We start from the raw sequence: 11,787 nt of genomic DNA, 5'->3' as shown, positions 1-11,787 counted from the left end.
TAGATGAGAGATGGCTCAGCTGCTTCCAGAAAGACACTTGTGCTTCAGAGCTCGAGGAAAGCAGGAGGGGGGGGGGGGGGGGGGGAAGGCTCACTAAAAGCATATGGAATACACAGAAGAGCTGAGCACCAGAACAAAGACTCATTTAAAAGGGCAAAGGAAACACTAGATGGCTGTTAATGGTGAACTGAATATGATAAATTATTGCTTAAATCACTTGGTTTCACTCCTTGTTGTTATGCACAGTTAATTGGAGGGAACAAAACACTGAGCCTGGCTGAACCGGATGGGAGGTGGCAGCAGTCACAGGCTTGCAGCTTCTCCAGGACCACAAAGCCATCACACAGGGATGACAAGCATGGGGCCAACCTCACTCCCTAGCCCCCTGCAGTGGCCCAGTCCCATTATCCACACTCTGGTCCCCTGTGGGCTGTAGCTGTTTGCAGCCAAGTGTCCTAAAGGAGGGAGAGTCAGAGGGGTGGTCTGAGAGGCAGGAGGTTACCTTATGATCCCTTAGGCTCTGAACACCAAACTTGCCCCCACAGGGCCCCACTCAGATGTCTCTCACCCTAAAGAAAGCCAGGTAGCCTCAACAACAGATTTAATCTCTGGTTAAAAACTTGGATTTTGACAGGTTTTTTTCTTATGTTTCTATTCTATTCACTATATATATATCTTAAGTTCGTACCAAATTATAAAGCACTTAGTGGGGGAGAGGGTTAAGGAGACCCAGAAATGAGTAAGACACAGCTTCTGCCTTTACTCAGTTGAGAGAACTGAACATTGAACTCGCTGTGGGCTTCATAGAAAAAAAATAATAATCTTTCTAACACTTAATTTAAGACAAAGAATCTGTTAGAGGCTGGGATTTTATTAATAATCCTGTGGCCAAAGGGAGAAGAAGCAGGCAAAGTGAGCCTGATAACATCAGCAAAGAAAGAAATTTAGAAACATATAGAACTATTAAAGACTAGAATTTCACAAGTAATGTTTACATGACAATTAATTAACAAGGCTTGGGAGTTATAGTTACATGATATGGAAGACAACATTCAAATGTTGAAGTCTACATGTCTACAAGATAATTTAACAAATACTATCAAGAGACATCTTTATGGTTACAGAAATAGCAAAAGAGGGTTATAAAGATATAACACAAGTGTAAGTTTGAAGACCGTGTCCCTTTCCCTAAACATGAATTTAAATTTATATTTAATCTTATGTTTAAAGACTATTCTCAACCTTCAGTTTTACCACAAGAAAAAGTTTTTAATTGCTATACTCCTTTCATTAAGTTTTTGTGTAAATAAATGTTATCTCAGGAGAAAAAGCTTTTTCACAAGACTGTTAATTAGAGGCTTACAAGCTCTTCTTAGAGTCAGGAATCAGTACAGGAAAAAAAGTGATTATATATATATACACTACACACACACACACACATACATCTCAGAATTAAACTGCTAACAAAGAACGAAATACGGTTTTTGTGTTAAAAAATGTGAGCTTAAAGAAGACCCTGCAGCAACATTTCCATCAGTATGGAGAGTTAGATACCTTGAAAATTTTTTTGCAGTTGAAACAACTAATATACTGGATAAAATCATAAAAGATGAAGAATTGGGAGCACCTGGGTGCCTCAGTCAGTTAAGCACCAAAGTCTTGAGTTCAGCTTGAGTCATGATCTCAGGGTCGTGAGATTGAGCCCTGTGTCAGGCTCCACACTGAGCATGGAGCCTGCTTAAGATTCTCTTTCTGCCTCTCCCTCGCTCTTACTCTCTTTCTTAAAAAAGATAAAATAAAAATAAAAGATGGAAAATTAAAACATTTAAAAAGCTCTGAGAACTCTACAGATAAAGACAAAACAGAAACCCTTGAATGGAAAAGTGTTGGAACCAGCTTTTACCTAACGGATCTCTGCCAAGCCTTAGAGACCTTATGTTTCCAATAGATGGTTGCACAGGGTGTGGGACAGGCCAGAAAGCCTAGGGCCCATCTAAAGTGCGATATCTAAGAGTAGTCCACTGTGTAAGATGGGAGCATCAAAGGGCTTATGCCCATAATGCGAGGTGAACAAGAAATATAATCTGCCTCTAGAAGGAGACTGGCAGAAGTAAACACAAATCCTTTCTGGAGAAATTCCACTGCGATCCAGGACCTCAAGCAATTCCCACAATAATGTTTTAATAAAATTTAGCAGTCCACAATCAAAATCACAAAACACACAAGGAAATAAGTCACCATGAGTGAGGACCAATCAAAGCAACAGACAACACAAAGATTTTAGTTTCTAGAATTATCTTACAGAAAATTCAGGAACTAATAAAAAAGCTTAAAAATATGAGGGAACAAGAGACTATAAATAATGATCTTTGCAAATTTTAAAATGAATCAAAAAGAATATCTAGAAAGTAAAATATTTAGTAACTGCAATTAGAAATGCAATACACAATAAAACAGCAGATTAGACATATATGAAGAAAAAATTTTAAAACTGGAAGATATATATAAGGAAATTAGACTAAAGTGCAGCACAGGATACAAAATTAGTAAGACAGGTTAGGAGGAACGGAAGATAGATTAAGCCTAATATAAGTTCAAATTGAAGTTTCATAAGGAAGTAATAGAATGAAGAAAAGAACATTCAAAGTATATAATAATAGTGGAGAAATTCCCAGGATTGTTAGAAAAGATCAATCTTCAAGTCCGAGAATCTCAATAAACCCAAAGAAGGGAAAAAATTTTTTAATAAAAAAAATTCAGAACATCAAAAGTGACTAGATTCTAAAAGCTTCTATCAAGAAAAGACAAATCATGTACTAATGGATGGTAATTAAATTGATGGCTGACACCTCAACAGCAATAAAAAAATCCAGAAAGGAACAGAATAAAATGTCCAATGGAACAAGAGAGGGAGAGAACAGTCAATCTAAAATTCCATGTTAACAAATATATCTTTCAAGAACAACAGTGAAATAGAGACAATTTGGACAAAAACTAAGAAAAGTTTATCAACAAAAGATCCTCACTAAAAATATACCTCAAGCTGAAGAAAAATTTTCCCAGATGGAAAGTCTGAGACACATGAAAGGATGCTGAGTAAAAATATGTTAATATGGGGCCCAGCCATCTTGTGAGAAGACTCAAGCATGTGCTCTTAGCTCAGCACTGCCTGTTGCAATCTGTGGAGGAATGTGCCACTGAGCCACCATCATGCCTGGGCACTTACAGAAAGGCTTTGGCTGCATGGTCACCAACTGATTCAACTGGTTATTTGATGAAGAATCAGACCCCTTTGAGGTATTGAAGCAGCAGAGAACAAGAAAAAAGAAGCCAGCAGGGATGGTACTGGGGGCCCTGGGGCCAAGAGAGCAGTTTAAGGCAGAGCCCAGACCAACTCCAAGGCAGCAGGCAAACAGCTGCCTAAAGAGTCCCAGAAAGACCACAAGAACCCACTGCCCCCCCAATGTTGGCATGGTTGACAAGAAAGAGGAGACACAGTTGCCCACGGCACTTAAGAAAGAAGGAATAAGAGGTGCTAGAAGAAGACCTGATAAACAACTGCAGCATGAAGGGAGAATAATTAACAGGAAACCAGAAAGGTGACCACCTCATGAACGACGATTTGAAAAGCCACTTGAAGAAAAGGATGAAGGAGGAGACTTTTCAGTTGATGGACAGATTATTGACTGGCCTATCTGAGGCTGTGGTGGTCTTGGAAGAGCTTGAGGAGGCTGGGGACATGGAATGGGCCAAGGAAATGGATTTGATTCTGGTGACAAACGTGAATTTGATAAGCACCATGGAAGTGACATTACAGTGGCTTGAAGCACAAGGACAAATGTGGAGGTAGCAGATCTCACAACAGGAGAACCATCAAGATGAATTAATAGAGTCCCCAAAATACATTCGAACAAATATGTTATAACTGCAGTAACTTGGATCAATCAAGTGTGACTGAGGAAACACCAGAAGGTGAAGAACATCCAGTTGCAAACACTGACAAAAAGGAGAATGAAGTTGAAGAAATAAAGGAAGAGGGTCCAAAAGAAATGACTTTGGATGAGTGGAAAGCTGTTCAGAATAAGAACCGGCAAAAGGAGAATTTAATATCTGAAAACTAAATGAAGGTGCTGATGGGTAGTGGAAGAAGGGATTTGTTTTTCCTAAATCAAAGAGTGAAGAGGCTCATGCTGAAGACTGGATTATGGACCAGAAGCCAGCAAATGATACAACATCTCAGCTGGAGGTAAGTTTTGGAGACTTTGGCCACTCAGAACATGGTGGCAGGGGAGGATGATATGGCCTTGGGCATGGTGGACATCTAAACCCCAAACCATAGCAGCAGAACTGACAAGTCAAGTACTTCTGCTCCTGATGTAGATGACCCTGAGGCATTCTCAGCTCTGCCTTAACTGGATGCCATAAGACAACCCTGGTTTTCTTGTAGACCCTCCCATCTGAGGTTTTGCATGCTTAAGGATCCCAAACACCTTAAGAATTAAAAAAAAAAAAATACTGTCATTCATACCATTCACACCTAAAGACTGAATTTTACCTGTTTTGAAAATGAATTTCTCTCACTACACAGAAGTGACAATATGGTAGTCAGTTTTGTGTTTAGAAATGTATTGGTAACAGGGATATTTTCATAATTTTCAGAGATTATGCGTTATTCGTGAATACTTTTGTATTGCTGCTTGCAAATATGCATATCCAAACTTGAAATACATGCATGAACAGTGTATCCCGGTTTAAAGGTTCTGTTTCAATTGTTACTTAATTAAGGATTTAGATGTTCTCCCAATCACAAACTGGTTTTAAATACTGGACATAATATCAGTTTTAATACCTGCTTTGCATTTTCATACATGGTCAGTTGGGGGCTCATGTAAACTTTGATTTGTCAAATTTTATGCTGTGTGGAATACTAATACTAAATAGTAGTATTTTACTACTAAAGTATTTTAGTAGTAGTAAAGTAGTATTTTACTACTAAAGTATTTTACTACTAAAGTAGTAAAGTATTTTACTACTAAAGTAGTATTAAAGTATTAATACTACTTTAGTATTTTAACTTAGTTTTAATATTTTCATTTCTGGGGAAAATCTTTTTCACTTCTCATGATAGCTGTTATCTATGCTAAATCTTTATATACAGAAATATTAGTACTTGAACAAATTCAAAGCACATTGGTTTATTAACCCTTGCTCCTTCATGGTTCATTAAGTTCAAAATTATAATTGATTCACAATTTTAACTACATTTACTTTTAAAATGTGTGACTTTCCCATTTTAAAAACCAAACTAGACACTTTGTTGGTGAAAGTTTAAGCTACTTATTATCGATACACATCCTATCAAGAGAAGTAGTTTTATGCGTGTTGGGTTTTTCAACCCTCCAAAGGGTGGATGGAACAAGATGATTTGGGTACTGCATAATATTTAAATTGCAATGTAAAATAAGTGGCCACTCAGCATGATCTGTGTGTGTGGAAGGTCCCAAATCAAAATTGTTCTTCCGTGATCAACAACCCTTTAGCCCTTCCTTTTTCTAAAGAAACCAAAGGGCACTGGTTTGTATGGTAGGATGGGGGAGTATGTTAATTTTTGGAATTTGGAAAGCAGGCAGCCTTACTTTATAAGGCTGCACCATCCATGAAATATAAACCAAAAATCTGACTGTTTCCGAATTTCCTATATTACTATTAATTTTGGTTTTAAGTTGATAGATGCCTGTTCCACAGAAAGTGCTAAGTAAGTATCTTTTACCTCTTCCTCCATTAGAAAATGAGGCTAATGGATTCCTTGAATGGGAGCATCACCACTTTTGAAAACATACATGGAGAGAATTATCAACAAATAGATTTTCTAGGATCTTTTTTTTTTAGCCTTATGCCACACTTATTGGTAAACAAGAAAGGAATCTCATGTACAGTTTTAAAGATCTTTTGTCACTCAGTATTTTCTACCTGTGTACGGTAATATCCAGTTTTTAAAATATTGATGATCTTAAATCATAAAATGTCTGCTATTTGGCTGATTCATTCTCCCATATACTTCTAAAAGAGAAATTGCATAGTATAAGACTTATTCATTTGGATTAGATTAATTAATCTAGTTACCTGCTAGTTTGACATCTTAGGAAGGAAATAATTGGTTTTTAATGATGGATAAATTTTGTGCTGGTGTTTTGGAACTTACGATGCTGAGCATGTTCCACACTGGTGTAAATGTCTACTATAATTTTATACTTACAAACATAAAAAAATATGTTTATATGTGGGTAAAGCTAAACAAACACTGACTTTAAAATTAGTAATAATAACAGTAACAATAAAATGCTTAATTTGAGGGGTGAAAGGTAGTTTAGAAATAAAATACTGGATATCAGGGAGAGGGATTTAAGCATTCTTAGATCCTTGGATTGTAATTAAGTAGGATTAAAATGTTGATTAACATTAAACTAGTGTAGGCATGTTAAAATAACTTGCTAAGAAATAGACACAGAGTGTATAACTTGCAAACAAGTTGAGAAGAAAATTTTAGTAAGAAAAAGAAAAAAAGGCAAGGATGGAGATTGTTGGACATTATGCTAAGTGAAATAAGTCAATCACAAAAAGATTCCACAAACACAAGGTACCTAGGGTAGTGAATTCATAGAGACAGAAAGAAGAATGGCAGTTGCCAGGGGCTAGAGGGAGGGGAAAGTAGGGGGTTGTTGTTTAATGGATATAGAGTTTCAGTTTTGCAAGATGAAAAGAGTTCTGGAGATTGGTCTCATGACAATGTGAATGTACTTAACACTTGAACTGTATACATAAGTAGTTGATGGTAAAATTTTATGTTATGTGTATTTTACCACAATTTTTTTAAAAAAGAAAAAAAGAATAGAGACTGTTTTAACAAATTAGAAAAGAGTACATTATAAAAAGAAAAAAATAAGGTAGTAGAAATATATCTTAGTATATCAGTAATCACTATAAAGGTTAATAGAGCTCTCCACTTTCAAACAATGTTGTCATATTTGATTTAAAATTAAAAATCCAGTTGTAGGCTTGTTATGAGACATAATTAAAACATAAGGAAACAAATACTGAAAGTCAAAGAACGAAAATACACATACTGTCACAAACCAAGTTTCCATATTTATGAGGTTTCTCAGTTTTTTACACAATCAAAGCATCCACTCACACATCACATAAGACATTTTTGCATGCAGGGGACCTTACTGAAAGCCTGGGAGATGGTGGCAGGGCCTGTACATTACAGAAATACAAACCTCTTCAAATCAAAGATTGTACACTCCTGATCTGAACAGTTCTTTGGTCACCCCTCAAAGCCCCAGGCCTCCTGTGACCTCACTGGCTTAATCCTTCTCCCACCACCCCACCCCTCTCTTTGACAACCAGGGTCTCCAATTCTCCCTGCTCTTCATTCCAAGCAACTCAGCTTTCTCCAGTCCCTCTGTCCAAACCCAGAGGAGCCTTCCTCCTCAAAAGGAAGTGATTTATGATTACATGTAGAATTAGAAGTATCTGGGGAAATAATTTAATATCCAATACTGCTCAGAGTGTGGATCCTTTGAGAGCAGTTGTTCCTAAACAGGGTTGAGAAGCAAACCCTCTGAAAATTTCCCTTCAGGCCCTCTTAATCAGATGTCCTATGGTAGATTTGGATCCACGTGCATCTGCTAAAAAAAAAAAGAAAAGAAAAAGAAAATGACGTGAATAAAATTATTGCTGAGTACATAGTGATTACTCAAAACAAAACAAAAAGAGTGGGTTTCTGCTTCACTGTGAATTTCTCCAGGCTAGTCCAGCTCTCGTAGTTTGTCTGAAATGTTGCCACGGTTTCTCCCCTGGCCAGCCTGCCTCCATTCCTCCTCCCCTCCATCTGCCCTACCCACGCCAGTTCTGAGACCAGAGCTGCTCAGATGGCTTGGAGGACTCCCCGGTAGCTATTGAATAAGAGTTACACAACCTTGAACATGTCACTTAGCCTCTCTGTGCCTCAGGTTCTTCATCTGTAAGTTATAGAAAACAATAACTTACATGAGGCATGAGGTTGATATAAGAATGAAGAGTTAGCATTTGTGAAGCATTTCAAACATTGCCTGACACATCATAAGCACTCAACAAATGTCAGTCGTTACTACTGTTTATGTTATTTTTTTGTTCTGTCTTGTTTTGGTCACAACTGTCCACACTGCAGATAAAGCTGCACACTATGGCCCTATCCTCACCTGCCTTTCTAGACTCATTTCCCACTGTGACTCCACTCGCCCCCCAAATATGCCTATGAGTTCCCATTTCTGTACTTTTGCTCACTCTGTAATTTCCACTTGGATGCATAGGTTTTCTCTCTACATATTGGTTAATAGTAGATGAGTCATTTTTTAAAGGCATAACTCAAGCGTTACTCTAATTCCCTAACTCAAGTTCTCTCCAGACTTCCTCTTCCTGCTACTATCCTATATCAAATCTGTATCATTTCCAGCCAGGAACATTTGAATAGTCAAACCATCTTCAGCTTCTTCCCACCAATATCACCATCTTTGATGCTTCCAAAAAAATTCTCTCCTCCTTAGAAGAACATTCTCTGATTACCTATGATGTGCCAAGCACTGCCAGAACCTTTTACAATATTTCATTACTCATTGCAAGCACCCACATAACGCAGGTATTACCATCCCTATTTTAAAAACTGATACTCATTGCCAAGGTCACTGAGCTAGTGGTGGAGGACCAGGATTTCAAATCAGGTCTGTTTCCCCTAGCACCTATACTCATTCCACGAGAATTGTCTCTGAGCCATATTTGCAATTGTTGCCAGTTCTGTTTATCACCTGTATAGCTATTAACTATTTTTACTTAAATCAAGTCAATTTTTAATCTCAAATATGTTCTTCAAAAAAAATCTGAATGTTACTACTATCCATTAAAAACTAGTAACACTGAGGCACCTGGGTGGCTCAGTCGTTAAGCGTCTGCCTTCGGCTCAGGTCATGATCCCAGGGTCCTGGGATCGAGCCCCGCATCGGGCTCCCTGCTTGGCGGGAGGCCTGCTTCTTGCTCTCCCACTCTCCCTGTTTGTGTTCCCTCTCTGGCTATGTCTTTGTCAAATAAATAAATAAAATCTTTTAAAAAGACAAAAACAAAAAACTAATAACACTTGCCATAAATAGAAAGTAATCCTCAATAATAATACCATGAAGGTATCTGACTTGTGCCTCCAGCCTTGGGTCCCTTCATTCTTCCCCTACCCTTTCCACTCTGGCCACAACAGTTTGCTTTTTGTCCTTATTGCTTACCATGCCTCCTGAAGCCACAGGGTATTTGCACATGCTGTTCTCCTGCTCAGAACACTCTTCCCTACCCTCATAGCTTATTTAAACTCCTTCTAGCCTTCCAAATACCAGTGTAAGATATTTCCTTGGGAAAACCTTCACAGAACCTCCTGAGTGGACCAAACCCCCCAATCTGGAGTCTCAGAGCACTGCAGGTCTCTCCTCAGCATTTCTCCCAGCCACGCTTTTCCATTTGTTTATGGGATCCAATAACATCTGGTCTTTCTCTCTGGATTATGTAATTCCACCAGGGCTATGAACACTGTTGGTTCTGCTCACCACTGAATTTCTAGAATCAAGCATTGTTAATGGTATTTTCTGAATGAATGAATGAATGAATGAATGGTTCCTAGATTCCTAGATTTTTGAAATATCAAGTAGTAAAGTCTTGCAATTCCTTGTAGGTGTAAGTCTTCTCTTCCTTACTCAGCTTCTGTGTTTCGATTTGACAATGAGTCATGGGAGATACTGCAAGCTCTCTCCAATGAGGCTACAACTGCTTTCTGGGATCATGGAGGCAGAGCATGACCTGTTGCTAACAGGTTTTGAGAGTCAGAGCTTTCTGAACCTTCTGAATCCTCCAGATACTGCCATTACCATGTTCATTCTCTGCAGACCTGCTCCATGTCATTCAGATGAGCCTATGACAGGCAGGGAATTCAATATGTGAAATAAACACACAACTAATAAAGTTTAAAATGGACTTCCCTGAACCTTTAAATGTCACCCTTCCTAAAACTCTTCTCTGCCAAGTCTGCATGGTGCTTCTCCAAAACCTTTTCTGACTTGGTTTTCCCATCTCCACTGCCAATCTCTAAAGCATGCCCCCGTCCTCTGGCCTCTGGACCATTATAACACATCCCTCCAGCCCCTGTCTTCTTTAACCGATTCTCTAGACTGTCTAAAATTCATGTATGAGCAGGCTGCCTCTTAGCTGAAAAAACCTAAATCTCCAGCTCCCTCCAAAATCTCAAAACTTCCCTGGCAAACAGTTAAAGTCCTCTTCAGCATGGCCCCAACCTTGCATTCAGCCTCTTTGCTCCACAAGGGAGAACGCTGTTCTGTGGTCACCCTGAGACAGAGCCCAGGCCTGTAGCCTACCTACAGTGCACACCACGTGCACTGCAGTGTCCCGCACTGGGGACCAGGCAGAAGGGGGCTGTGTGTGAGTCAGAGTCACACCTGAGGAGATGCTCAGAGAAACAGGCAGAACAGGCTGCTCAGGGCAAAAAGTGCTGGGGGCAGGCATCCTTTTCAGCTTGACTCTGGATGTGAATGAAAGGATCTCTTTCTGCTTTCTTTGAGGAAAAAAAATGACCAATTTACTTTGAAAGAACAGAACCATTTATTTCATATGGAGAAACCATGGAGCACTGTACTCAGAAGACTGAAGAAGAAGGGGCTCACTTCCAGAGGCAAAGTGGTTTTTAAAACATCCTTCCAGGAAGGGAAATTAATGGGCGAGCAGTGCAACAAAAGACCCAGAACCACTGCAGGCAAGTATGGCATGGTGATCTTAGTCCTTAATGGGAGTTAGGGGTCACAGCTACCACACGCTCCCCCTGCAGGAGCACAGACAGGTCACTACCCTCTCCAAGTCTGTACCATGCAGATTGTAAACTGAATGCCATTGGGAAGGCAGGAGGACAAGGGGCAATGTGTGAGAGGGTGCTATAGCTGTAACCAGGCTCCTGAGCCCGGGAGAGATTTGGGGGCCTTTTCAGAGTTTCTAGTAGGTGGTGGTGTCTAGCAGGGAGGGTCTCACAGTTGGACCAGCTCAGACCCAGAATGTGGTCCTGAGCTTCGATGCATCAGAAACATTTCATTTATTTAATACAACAGTTGTGACTGCTATCCTGGGCAGGCTCTTCCCAGCATCAGGATTCCAGGGAAGCCAAATTAGTAACCAGAAGTTTATTCACTGGGGGTGGAAGTGAGGCAAAGGGGACCAGACAGTTGTAGGCACATTTTTTGTTTTGCTTTATACCCAAAACTTACACAGAGCCTGAAAATTCTGATGCAGTAGAGAACTGGTGTGCCTAAAACCCAGGGTGAGATACACCAGAAAGCCAGACACAGTGCCTCACTCCCTGGGCTGCAACTGAATAAACCTTGATGTTGGTTTTCTCCAGTCTTCCTTTGTCTACTCCTCTGTAGACTTCCACCCTTCTGCCTGCGTCTATTACCATGTCACTGTTTCCAAGGTGACAGTTTATTTGATGTGGCTCCTTATCTTCCTCAAGAGAAAAAAACCCTAATCTCAAATCAACCATGTGTTTACAGGCCTTCTCTAGAGTTGGGCTTCCCATCTACTAGGGAAATTCTTGTTACCCAGAGGTGTCTCTCCTCACCTGATGGACAAATGCATAGGGTGCAACTGTCTCCCCTTGCACCTTAATTACATTTCCGAGAAGTAGTTCATAAACTCAGACCTGGAAAA

At 39.5% G+C, this 11,787-nt stretch overlaps 1 pseudogene; it reads left to right on the top strand.

Moving 5' to 3' along the window:
* The first annotated feature begins 3,210 nt into the window (after positions 1-3,210).
* Positions 3,211-4,662, top strand: LOC112820319 (SERPINE1 mRNA-binding protein 1-like; annotated as a pseudogene).
* Positions 4,663-11,787: the final 7,125 nt, after the last annotated feature.

The sequence above is a fragment of the Callorhinus ursinus genome, unplaced genomic scaffold (genome assembly GCF_003265705.2).
Source record: "Callorhinus ursinus isolate GAN/ISIS: 27379988/994484 unplaced genomic scaffold, GSC_fseal_2.0 scaffold1, whole genome shotgun sequence".
Taxonomy (NCBI): Eukaryota; Metazoa; Chordata; class Mammalia; order Carnivora; family Otariidae; genus Callorhinus; species Callorhinus ursinus.
The sequence above is the reverse complement of the archived record's forward strand: the minus strand, read 5'-3'. Positions and strand labels throughout refer to the sequence as shown.